General features: G+C 38.7%; 1 long non-coding RNA gene across 1 annotated transcript; it reads right to left on the reverse strand.

Annotated features, from left to right (window-relative positions):
- Nucleotides 1-1,207: 1,207 nt before the first annotated feature.
- On the reverse strand, nt 1,208-8,497 carry LOC139176845 (uncharacterized). Its single transcript, XR_011561318.1, has 3 exons — nt 6,833-8,497; nt 3,458-3,601; nt 1,208-1,331 (listed from the first exon to the last, which is right to left on the reverse strand). It is a non-coding gene; the product is annotated as an uncharacterized lncRNA (long non-coding RNA).
- Between the last annotated feature and the right edge of the window lie 5,290 nt (nt 8,498-13,787).

Genomic DNA, 13,787 nt, shown 5'->3' on the forward strand with positions numbered 1-13,787 from the left:
AAGGGTAGGCTCAATTCTATAAGAATCCCCCACCCCAACTTCAGATGCCAGTCACAAGCCCAAGTAGTTATCTGTGCTTCTAACAAGTTGGCCATAAATCAAAGGTTTCCATGACCCCATCCTTCTTTGGGTTAGATTAGTTTGCTAGAGTGGCTCACCAAACTCAGGGAAGATTTTACTCGATAGATCACCAGTCTATTATGCAAGGATATAATTAAGGAATGGCCAGAAGGAAGAGATACATGGGGCAAGGTGGGAAAGAGTGAGGCACTTCCACTCTTTCCAAATCTCTAGGCACACCACTCTTTTCAAATTGTCCCGTGTTCACCAAGCTGGAATCTCTTTGAACTCTTTCTTTTGGGGCTTTAATGGAAGCTCCATTTCATAGGTCTAATTGATTAAATCATTGGCCATTAGCAACTGAACTCAATATTTAGCCCTTATCCACTCCCTGGAAGTAAGGGGTGAGACAGAGTTTCAACTTCAAATCACAAGGTTGGTTCTGGCAACCAGCCCTTACCCTTTGGTGCATTCCAGTCACCTCATTTGCGTAACAAAAGGCCTTTCTCTCTCATCATTTAGGAAGTCCTAAGGGTTTTAAGGGAGAAGGCAATGGCACCCCAGTCCAGTACTCTTGCCTGGAAAATCCCATGCATGGAGGAGCCTGATAAGCTGCAGTCCATGGGGTCGTGAAGAGTCGGACACGACTGAATGACTTCACTTTCACTTTTCACTTTCATGCATTGGAGAAGGAAACGGCAACCCACTCCAGTGTTCTTGCCTGGAGAATCCCAAGGACGGGGGAGCCTGGTGGGCTGCCGTCTATGGGGTTGCACAGAGTCGGACACGACTGAAGCGACTTAGCAGCAGTAGCAGCAGCAAGGGTTTTAAGAGCTCTGGACCAGAAATGGGGACAAAGATCAAAGACCAAATATACATTTCTTAAAATAAATCACTATAATGGAAATTCAAGAGCCCAGTCTGGGATATGTTTAGCTTGAAATGCCTATTTTGCAGCCAATTAAAGACATCGAGAAGCCACTTAAATATATGGCTTGGAGACATATTCAGCTGTAGGCTGCCATCCACCTGGCTGGCAGGGAATCCAACCTCAGTCATTATCAGGGTAATTTTCCTCTCCATTGGATATTAGGATCACAGGCTTACATTACGCCGGAAACCAGGAAGGACACGTCCTTACTCTATGCGGATCCCAGCGTTGTAGTTGTTTCTTTTCCTCCATGCTGCCATCAAGAACTGGTGCTTGAGTCATTGCCCAAAGGCTCATCCACATGCATGACCTTCTCAAAGATTCTGAAGGAAAAGTATCTCTAGAGAGAGGAGGCAAATGTGGGCCTTTCAAAAGGTCTTTCCTTGAGATTTTTCCATAGAGTAAGAATGGGGAAAAGAGATACTATTACCAGTTAATGTTTTTAAAAATCTAAACAAAACTCTCATTTACACTAAGACTATGCACACCCTTAAGTATGTCTTTCTCTCTTACCATTCAGTATTTAAGTTTATACATCTATTCAAGTCTGTTAGTTTACTTGACTACAACGTGGTGAAGAAATATGAAGCTCAGGAAAGTTCAGGGGTTGACCAGCACTCACACAACAAAAGAAATAGTATCTTTGGATTAAATGACTGCACATAAAACCTAGCACCCAAATTTGAAGTCAGGCATCCAGGTCTTTCTTTTTAGTGCTCATTTACTTTATCACAATTTGTCGCCTTCAAGTGAATAGATGGAAATGATTTGTATCTAGCCTATTAATCATTTAAATGTAAATGAGTGCTTCAGAACTTATATACTTACAGTATATGTCATGGTCCATGTGCGGGTTGGAAAAGAATTTCCAGACATGAGGCAGAATGCGAGGGAAATAAAGTTTATTAGAGTGGGAGACGCTGTTAGAACAGCAAGCCAGCTCAAGGAAGAACCGACATTGAGAGGGGTCCTTAGTCCACTTTTATACCCAGGGTACAAGGAGTGGGATAGGGGTCTTGTGGGTCATTTTCTGATTGGATGAGGCATGTATACTGGGTGGGGGAAGAGCAGGGCAAATACCTTCTTCCTACAGGGTAGGAGGGGAGACAGGTTATACTGTTCCATTAATAGTTAGAACATGAGGGAGGGAAGGATGATAAGGGTCTGGGTTTCTGTTCCTGCATTCCAAGAATCTCCTTGGTCTTATCTGCTCTTTCATCCTTGGATCACTACAGTATATAAGTATAGAATAATGCTTCTGGTTTATTTCCAGTTTAAAAACAGGTCCTCATTGTACCAAGGGTTTCGTAGCTCACATGGTAAAGAATCGTCTGCCAACGAAGGAGCCACAGGAGACATGGGTTCCATCTCTGGGTCAGGAAGATCCCTTGGAGAAGAAAATGGCAACCTACTCCAGTATTCCTGCCTGGAGAATCCCATGGACAGAGGACCCTGGCGGGCTACAGTCCATGAGTCAGACATGACTTAGTAACTATACCACTACCACCCATTGTACCAAAATGTATCATACTCATTAAATAATCTGACCAAACCCAACATTTTAATCAATCCATCTCATTTATCTGCTATATGAGAAAGTAAATATCCTTTTTTTTTTAAAACTGTATGTTCAAGATCTGATGTTAGAAATCTTTACTTGTAATTAAGGTGGGTCTTTTATTTTTCTCATAAGTAAAACTTACTTCAAAGATACTTTCAAAAGATAGCTATTCATTTCAGCTGAAAAGCATTAGACCTTTAAATTCAAAAAAAAATTCACTGAGCTTCTTCCAAAGCAAAATTTCTTAAAGTATTCAACCAACTTATGAAATATTTTGGTTTTATATAAGCTTTCACCGATTCTAGGCAACAACATTTTGACAAACAAGTTTAGCATTGAAACTAACAGTTGCAATTTAGTAGAAAGAAGTACTCTCTTTTTCATTTTAATAACATTTCTGCACAAATTCCAAAACGATAGGGTCCCTGTTATTCTGGGTACAATGCTCATTACTCATGTCTGCTGGGGCATTATTGGATGTATACTTTGGAATAAAGGGGGCTTTTACAATGTCTAATATGATGTCCTTTGCAATCTGTTATTAGCCTGTGCATTGCCTTGCCAGTTAATCATCCCATTACAGAATTTGAAAATCTGACAACCCAGAGGGATTGAAATGCAGTGTGCTACAAGATTAGAAATAGCTATATGGAAATGAAGTAAGGATAACAAATGTTGTAGATTGGTACATAAAATAAAGACTTCGAGAAATGTTTGTTCTGGAGATCTCTCAATACTTTAACCATAAAATAAACAAGGGCAACAAACAAGCAGGGAGACCAGAGAATCATTGACTTGACCACAGGCGAGGAATAAAATAAAACCAGCAGTTTGTACGGTATTTCTTGGAAGCTCTCCAACACAATTAAAAATCAGATTAATATATACACCAGCTCTCTATTTACCTGCCCTGTCACTTGAGAGCAGAAGAGGCCGATGCATTTCGTCAGTCATCCCCAGAACTGCACAGCGCCATTAATCTTGCCGCTTGTTTATGTGGTATGGTTGGTCCCTTTGCTTCTGTGTACTTTGCTGCCATCTCCAGGAAACTGTGATGACAAAAACAGTCCAAACTAGAAGGCTGTTCCAGCCCTAGAAAAAAGTCTTGGGTTTTTTGAACGTGATTGCATTTGAAAGCATCTTTAATAGAAAGTCCTTTGGAAATTCAAAATATTTGCAGCTATCAATGGTATTAGATCACAGATACAACATATACTGGTTATTCGTAACTAAAAAATCACACTTTAAAACAAGTTTCGTTAGCAAAATGCCAAATTCACAAGAAATCCCATTAAAATAACATGTTTAATTCCCATACTGTTAAAGATAATAGAAAAATACTTTGTCATGAATATCTTTATTGCTATAACAGGCCAAAGAATTAATGGTAAATTGGTCTACATTGATTATATTGAATTACTGTAAATTCAAATCCTTTTCTGGTAAACAAGTTCTCTAAAGGAGATAGCACACACTGAAATTCCATTTGCTAGTGACCATAAAAGAGCGTAATAAAAAAGCTAGAGGCAGGAATTTGTGGATTTCTAGAAAAAAAAATCTAAATCAGGGAGATTGGGGATCAGTGCTAAGGATTTTAAATTTGGTAAACTTCTACCTGTATGATGGTTACTGCCAGACAAGCCCCCTTCACTGGCATATAAAGAAAAAGGAAACAATTCTTATAGCATTCAGGGAAAACTGAAGGTACTTCTCAGCCAGGAATAGACAGCAAGTGCATTGAGGTTCAATGTCATGAATGACGAGGCACAGACTCTGATCACAGTCGTCAGTGCAGGGAAGGCCAGCATGTGACTGCCCAACTTGGGAAAGAGAGAGTGCCTCCTCTGACTTTAATTATTTATGTTTGGTCAAAAATGTACAAAATAATAACTGAACAACTCTTTATTTCATAGATGACATTTGATATCTGAACAATACATGTCCACACTTAAGATAAACTAATGGATATCTGACCACGCTTTTAATCTTTTAATAAAAGATCATGCACTAATCCTTAGATATTCTGGTAAAAGGTGTATCTTCAATGCCCCGTAGAAAAGAAGAGACTTCTAGTATATAGTCAAGGAATTCTTAACATGGGAAGTCTAGATAGTCCATGCTTCAGATCAGAATTTACATTATCTTTTCCCCCTCTTGAATGGCAATATCTTTTACAAAAGAGACAGTGTCTTATTTATCTATAACCTTAGTTCCTAGCAAAATGTATGTCACTATAGACAATCTTTAAATGCTTGTTGAACTGAAATAAATATAATAAACATGTCACCAAAGGTTATTTGTTGATGACGACTTATAAAACTTCTAAAATAACAATTCCAATCCTTGGGACAACTGTCATTGTTTTGAAGCAAACTGCTACACCTTTGGAGGAAGGAAAGATAGTTCCCAAGCAGACTTCTCTATGGAAACGAAGCCACAGTCACTGTGCAAATAAATGCGAGAGTAGTACTGCTGCTGCTGCTGCTGCTAAGTCGCTTCCATCGTGTCCGACTCTGTGCGGCCCCATAGACCGCGGCCCACCAGGCTTCTCCGTCCATGGGATTCTCCAGGCAAGAACACTGGAGTGGGTTGCCATTTCCTTCTCCAATGCATGAAAGTGAAACGCGAAAGGGAAGTAGCTCAGTCGTGTCCAACTCTTCGCAACCCCATGGACTGCAGCCCACCAGGCTCCTCTGTCCCTGGGACTTTCCAGGCAAGAGTACTGGAGTGGGGTGCCATTGCCTTCTCCGGAGAGTAGTACAATACTAATAGTTTTTTAATACTGAAAAAAATGTCTAACAATGGACTCAGTTTTCTTGAAAATATTAAGGATAAAAAATTAACAATCATAAGGAAAATATCAACAGAATGAGTCAGCCAATTAAAGATTCCTTGATAGAAAAGAGGCCTTGACTCGAAAAACAAACCAGGGAAAACTAGGTAGAAGATGTCATTTCAGCACATACAGTATATAATAGGTAACAGACAAATGGGAGGCAGTGATCCCACTGTGCACAGAATACTCAAAAGGGAGACCAATTAAATTTACCAGAAGACTTTGAACTTTTTGAAGAAGAAAAGACTGATGGCTCATAAATTTGAAAACTACAAGCTTGGTAAATACAAGCTTGGTATTTGAAAAATACAAGCTTGGTTTGCCATAGACATCATCAAATTTACTTTATAAATAAAATGGTCTACACCACCCAGACCAGGAAAATGAGCAATTCTTAATTAAGGTCTATACATTTTTTCTGTCCATTGTCTTTAGATTAGACCAAAGGAATGGAAAAGGCAGTTCCCTTCACTGTAAATTAGTCTAAAATGTAATCAGGCCCTTGGCTGTCATCTGCCCAGAAAACAGCTCTTCCAGCAGAGCTGCCAAGTTCACTGCCTTCTGTAAATGGACCCATGTTGAATAAATGAAGGGACCAGTCCTTGTCCTAGTCTGATAAGTAGCCTCCATCCCATTAAGCACAAGACACAAGAAGAGGCAAATACCCATAATTCTAATATACCAGCTGTCCTAATTATTATAGAAAGAAAATTGATATCTTAATGCTGATTTTAGTAGGCATGAGAAAAGAAAATTTTAGTGGATCAGCTGCATAACAGAACCTGTTTACCAACAGCTTTATCCATCTAAACTATAAGAAATATGTCTATGAAAGATACATTGGCACACCCCAATGTGCCCAATGAATGCATGTGCTAATGTTCAGGGTTTGTAACATATTTCCACAAGATACAAAAATTCCCCCTAAACCCTAAATTTGCCCCAAAACTAATGCCAAAAAAGCAATATTCAACCCAGAAAATAATTTTCATTCATTATACTATCCTTTCAGGGTATTTCCCCTTCTATAGGCTATAATGTTAGTCGTTTTTTATACAATAATTTCATGGACTTGTTAGGAGGATGAAATAAGATAATATATACACAAAGTGCTTATAAACATAAAAGAGGTATAAAAAATTAGTTTTTATTTTTACTGAGTAGAAAGGGACTTCTCCCCAAACTTCTCAGGCTCTCAAAATTATGCCTCAAATATAAATATATACCAAAATAAATTGATACACATATTTAAATTGATGGCATTATGAGATAAAAATTTCAAAAGAGAATGAAAGTATTTTTTCTCAAGATTGGCCCGTTGGAGCATCGGGAACCTAATGCTAAATCATTCTACTACTAGCACAGACTTAAGGGAACCAGCCCAGACCTAGGAAGGCTCAGTCTAGGGGAGAAAGCACAATGCTTTATCAGAACAGGGGGTTACCTGGGTAAGAGTTGGACTCTAGCAGGTGGCACCAAGGTTAACATCCCTGTCCAGATCAGCAATGAAGCTGACGGATCATAACCAAGTCATTCCATAGCCACTCTATGACCTCATTGCCCCTTTTTACCCACAGCAACTGGAACAGACTGCATCTTTTCTGCTAACCTGGTTAGGAGGCGTCAGCTGCAGTCTTAAAATGGAAATTAGTACAGACAAAGCAGAAAAGGAGGCAGGAGCTAACAGTCTCCACTAAATAATCTTTGAAGGTCTAAATATCCATAGCCCTTTGGAATGTATTTTGTCTTTAAACCATCTTGAAGTTCATTTCCCGCCTGTTCCCTTTAGCTTATTTGACCCTCACCAGAATTCTTCTCATCCTGTCTTGACTCACAAAATAACTAGTTGGATGCCTTCTTTACATGCCTATGGCACTCAATGCTCACTTTTCAGTGACTTCTGTCCTACTGAATTAAAATTACCTATGTATCTGTGTATTTCCCAACTGTTCATTTTTGACTAGTACTTTCTTCTATATAGTTCACTCAGACCGCCAATCAGAATTCTGCCTACTTGAGTGATACCTCTGAAGGTCATTAAAATTATAATGAACACCACCTGGAACCCTGGAACCTCTCATATTTGCTCATACCTTAATGGGCACTTCATTGAGTTGCCCACATCCTGAAGCTGTGTCTGTGCATGAAGTCTGCTTAGAAACCAAGAAATCCCGGTGGGGATAGCATACCAAATAGAAGTCAGATGCAATCATGAACATGTAATAAGTTAATGGAAAGTCTGGAGAACAGCTGACAGTGCCAAAAATAAATGTGAGTTCAGGAACACTATCTCCTACCTTATGGCTAGTGCAAGAGAAATTGAATAAGCAAAAAAAAAAAAAAAACCTGCCAGTTTTCTAGAAATCAATTTATTTAACTTTTTATCCTGAGTGGATCAATATTAGTAAACATTTATTTAATTGTATTGGGTGTTGGATGAGGAAACACAAAAAATGCTGAAAAGGTTTATAGAGGTCTACCATGTTCATGGAAAGCCTATTCAAGTTACAAGAATGTGGGATGGAGGAGGGAAGGGAGGCTCAACAGGGAGGGGTTATATGTATAATTGTGGCTGATTTGCATTATTGTAGGGCAGAAACCAACACAACATGGTAAAGCGATTTTCTTCCAACTGAAAAATAAACCAAAAAAAAAAAAGGAATGTGACTTTGTGAGTTATTTCATCTTACACCCTATTTCAGCAAATGAGGAATCTCTTGGCAATCATGTGAATGCACTTGGGTTCTATCCTCAGTAGCAGTCAAGCACCTGGAGATGAGCAGCAATGTGCTGCAACCTCTGCTTATGGCACGTGGCAATGATGTGCTTGGCCCACGATGTCTCTCAATCTTTCCTGCAAGTGCTCACAACCTCTTAGTTACAGTGGCGATGATCTTCTGCATTGTTTGCATCGCTTTATTCCTTTATCTTTATTGTTGTGTTTTTGCCTTAACAGTTCAATTACATAAAATCAAGAATGCTCTGTCAGTGAAATGATGAAGCATCAAAGTTTTCTGTGGAAATCACATTTTAGATTTAGGAGAACTCATCCTCAAAGGATATTTCAGGAACAAATTATCCTCTCAAAGCTGAAGAAAGGAAAAGAGGGACAAACTGTAGCATAATAATAATTTCCCCCAATAATTACATAAATTCAATTCAATTACCAAGGAGTTTCTTGAAGAACTGGAAAAATATTTTAAAAGTTCAGAAAGAAGAATCAATATGTGATTGTTGCCATGATACTTGGGGGTGAAAGGGAGAAAAGAATAGTGAAATTGTACCTACAAAACATTTAAATAATTAAACTACACTGACAAAATCAGTATGGACTTCCCAAGAGGCTCAGGGGTAAAGAATCTGCCTGCAATGCAGGAGATGTAGGAGACACAGGTTTGCTCTCTGGGTGAAGATCCCCTGGAGAAGGAAATGGTAACCCACTCCAGTATTCTGGCCTCAGAAATTCCATGGACAGAGGATCCTAGCGGGCTACAGTACATGGAGTTGCAAAAAGTCAGACATGACAGAGCACTCACAATGAAATCAGTATAATATTGGCATAGAAAGAGCCAAATAGATAAATTAAACAGAAGAGAAAATCCAAAACAGATTCAAGTATACATAATAATGATATATGATAAAAGAAGCACTTCAATCTGTTGGAAAAGAGGGTATTTGTATAATTGTGTACATAAATGGAAAAAATTAAAGACAGACTTTCACTTCATATAAAAACAAATTTCAGATGGGTTTATAACCTAAGCCTGAAAAAAAAACTGTGAAAAATATTTTAAAATAGGAGATTATTTATAAAACTTCAAGGTATGGAAATTCTTAAGCAATAAAGGGAACCCAGAAGTCACAAAGAAGATAATTAATTTTTTTAAGTAGTAAAACAAGAAGAATTCAGCTTGCTATAAAACACCATAAAGAAGGTCAAGGAAAAAACTATATTCTAAAAAAAAAAAAAAAAAAACTCCAAAAAATTCTTGGCTGACAAATACTTCTATTCCTATAATGTAAAATGCTTCTACTGAGTAATAAGCAAAACAAATCTTGCATAGAAAAACGGGAAAAACAAAATCAAAGGGCAATGTAAGAAGAAGAAATTCAATTTACAGAGACACAAATGCTCAACCTGACAATAACAAGAAAAATACAAAAGTAAAATAACCAGATTTTTTATCACCAATTATTGTTGCAAACAAATAAGACAGGTATTTCCAGTGCTAAGGAGGATGTGGAACCCAGGCAATCTCATGCAGTGGTGATAGGAGTCTGAACTGTTTCTTTTTGTAAAGTATCTGGCAGTTTTTGCTAAAATATTAAATGTGCACAGCCTTTGACTCAGTAATTCTATTTCTAGAAAACCGTCATATGGAAAAAATCGCAAATACAAAAAGATGCACGTAGGAAAATATTTCCTGCAGCATTGTTCAGTTCAGTTCAGTTCAGTCACTCAGTCGTGTCCAACTTTTTGCAACCCCATGAATCGCAGCACGCCAGGCCTCCCTGTCCATCACAAACTCCTGGAGTTCACTCAGACTCACATCCATCGAGTCAGTGATGCCATCCAGCCATCTCATCCTCTGTCGTCTCCTTCTCCTCCCGCCCCCAATCCCTCCCAGCATCAGAGTCTTTTCCAATGAGTCAACTCTTCACATGAGGTGGCCAAAGTACTGGAGTTTCAGCTTTAGCATCATTCCTTCCAAAGAAATCCCAGGGCTGATCTCCTTCAGAATGGACTGGTTGGATCTTCTTGCAGTCCAAGGGACTCTCAGGAGTCTTCTCCAACACCACAGTTCAAAACCATCAATTCTTTGGCACTCAGCCTCCTTCACAGTCCAACTCTCACATCCATATATCACCACAGGAAAAACCAAAGCCTTGACTAGATGGACCTTTGTTGGCAAAGTAATGTCTCTGCTTTTGAATATGCTATCTAGGTTGGTCATAACTTTTCTTCCAAGGAGTAAGCGTCTTTTAATTTCATGGCTGCAGTCACCATCTGCAGTGATTTTGGAGCCCCCCAAAATAAAGTCTGACACTGTTTCCACTGTTTCCCCATCTATTTCCCATGAAGTGGTGGAACCAGACGCCATGATCTTCGTTTTCTGAATGTTGAGCTTTAAGCCAACTTTTTCACTCTCCACTTTCACTTTCATCAAGAGGCTTTTTAGTTCCTCTTCACTTTCTGCCATAAGGGTGGTGTCATCTGCATATCTGAGGTTATTGATATTTCTCCCAGAAATCTTGATTCCAGCTTGTGTTTCTTCCAGTCCAGCGTTTCTCATGATGTTAGGAATATCAAAATGACTAGAAACAACCTGAATGGCTATAAATAAAGTACTGGTTAAGTATAATAAGACATGATAGATGATTCTGCAGTTGTTAGAGAGGAGTGGTTTTGTACTGACCTGAAAATCTGATATATAAATAAGTAGAAAAAAAAGCAAGTTGTAGGCCAATATTTATAATATAATCTCATTATGATATAAAGAAAAACCTCTATAAATTTGTATGTATTTTCATTTATGTATGCAGATCAGGAAGCAACAGTTAGAACTGGACATGGAACAACAGACTGGTTCCAAATAGGAAAAGGAGTATGCCAAGGCTGTATATTGTCACTCTGCTTACTTAACTTATATGCAGAGTACACCATGAGAAACGCTGGGCTGGAGAAGCACAAGCTGGAATCAAGATTGCCAGGAGAAATATCAATAACCTCAGATATGCAGATGACACCACCCTTATGGCAAAAAGCAGAGAAGAACTAAAGAGCCTCCTGATGAAAGTGAAAGAGGAGAGTGAAAAAGTTGGCTTAAAGCTCAACATTCAGAAAACGAAGATCATGGCATCTGGTCCCATCACTTCCTGGCAAATAGATGGGGAAACAGTGGAAAAGGTGACAGACTTTATTTTGGGGGGCTCCAAATTCATTGCAGATGGTGACTGCAGCCATGAAATTAAAAGACTCTTACTCCTTGCAAGGAAAGTTCTGACCAACCTAGACAGCATATTAAAAAGCAGAGACATTACTTTGCCAACAAAGGTCTGTCTAGTCAAGGCTTTGGCTTTTCCAGTAGTAATGTGTGGATGTGAGAGTTGGACTATAAAGAAAGCTGAGTGCCGAAGAATTGATACTTTTGAATTGTGGTGTTGGAGAAGACTCTTGAGAGTCCCTTGGACTGCAAGGAGATCCAACCAATCCATCCTAAAGGAAATCAGTCCTGAATATTCATTGGAAGGACTGATGCTGAAGCTGAAACTCCAATACTTCGGCCACCTGATGTGAAGAACTGTCTCATTTGAAAAGAGCCTGATGCTGGGAAAGATTGAGGGCAGGAGGAGAAGGGGACAACAGAGGATGAGATGATTGGGTGGCATCACCAACTCAATGGACATGAGTTTGAGTAAACTCTGGGAGTTGGTGATGGACAGGAAGGCCTGGCATGCTGCAATCCATGGGGTGGCAAAGAGTTGGAACGACTGAGCCCCTGGACTGAACTGAACCGATGCATATATTGGGTTGGCCAAAAAGTTTGTTCAGTTTTTTCCATACAATATTAAAGGAAAATCCACATGGACATTTTGGCCAACCCGATATGTCCATGTGTAGATACACATATATATTTTTTAAAAAAGGAAAAATACCAGAATACCCACAAAATGTTAACATTGGTTTTTTGTTTTTTGTTTTTTGTTTTTTCAGGAAGATAGGATAGAGGCATTATAGAAGGGGAAACTAAGAATTGTTCCCTCATATACCTTTGTATTGTTTGGGTGTTTACAATAAGCATATTAATTTAAAAACTTAAGCTGATCCTGACATTTTACCCTTACTTTAATTAATTAATTTATTTATTCAACAAATATTTATTGGTGTTTAAGCTTAAAATTAAAATTGTGTAATTCCTTTAAAAATTTCAAAATAAGCCCAATCAACAAGCAAAATCATTTAGTTGTTTGGGATATATTTTGCAGTAGTGAAATCATTCAATTAGTTTTACTCATCCATTAGGCTTAAATTTTTATTGCAGTAGTTTTGTGGTTAAAACACAAATTAGTAACATGGGTACAGTAGTGAAAAATATTGTTATTTATTCTATACTATATGACAAAAACCCAAATACTCCATAAGTGTTTGACAAGATTCAGTTTTTCTTTTAATATATATTCTACCTCACTTACTCTATGGATCCTCTTATGAGAAGAAATACCTCAAGACAAAAATATAAATCTAAATTCTCATACTTGACTGTAAATCTCCTTCCTGCACTTTGGGTAGCTATTGCGTTTATCAGAAGCCCAGAAGTTCAACTCATCAAGTTCTAAGAGAAGTCACAAACAAATTGAAGACGTGTGCATATGTGTGTTGATTACTCAGTCATGTCTGACTCTGTAACCGCATGGACTGTAACCTGCCAGGCTCCTCAGTTCATGGAAACTGAAGATAATAGTTGCCAAATGTTGACTTGAGAGACCCACTACATATAAGAGGCTTTATAAGAAGTACATTATGTAGCCATTGCTCTAGACTCCCCAGGCTCTCTGTTTCTATTAATGCCTCCATTCCTTCACTTTTAGGGGGAGAGAGAAAATCCTAGGGGAGTCAGTAATAAACATAACATCCAACTATACTTATTATTCTAGGTTCCTGATACATGATATCTGTCTCTTTATTCTTTATTTTCGTCTTTCAATTGTTCTCTTTTTCAAGTGCTTTGGTGTAGCAGTATTATTTTAAATGTGAATCTTTTTATTTTTAATTGGAGGATAATTGCTTTACAACGTTGTGTTGGTTTCTGCCGTACAACAACACAAATCAGCCGTAAGTATACAGATATCCCCTCACTTTGGAGCCTGCCTCCCACCACCTCCCCCTAGTCCCACCCCTCTAGGTCATCAAAGAGCACCAGGCCAAGCTCCCTGTGTTATAGAGCAACTTCCCACCAGCTAGCTATTTTACACATGGCAGTGTATGTATGTCAATGATACTCTCTGTTCGTCCCACCCTCTCCATTCCCATCTCAGCCCACAAGTCTGTTCTCTATGTCTGCATCTCTATTCCTGCCCTGGAAATAGGTTCATTAGTACCATTTTCTAGATTACATTTGTTGTTGTTTTAGTTGCTAAGTCATATCCAGCTCTTTTGCGACCCCACGGACTTAGTCGGCCAGGCTCCTCTGTCCATGGAATTTCTCAGGCAGGAATACTGGAGTGGTTTCCATTTCCTTCTCCAGGGGATCTTCCTGACCTGTGGATTGGACCCATGTGTCCTGCATTGGCAGGTGGGTTCTTTACCACTGAGCCACCAGGGAAGTGCCCTAGATTTCATATACATTAATATATGATGTTTGTTTTTCTCTTTCTGACTTACTTCACTTTGTATTACA

This window comes from Bos indicus, chromosome 17 (genome assembly GCF_029378745.1).
Source record: "Bos indicus isolate NIAB-ARS_2022 breed Sahiwal x Tharparkar chromosome 17, NIAB-ARS_B.indTharparkar_mat_pri_1.0, whole genome shotgun sequence".
NCBI lineage: Eukaryota > Metazoa > Chordata > Mammalia > Artiodactyla > Bovidae > Bos > Bos indicus.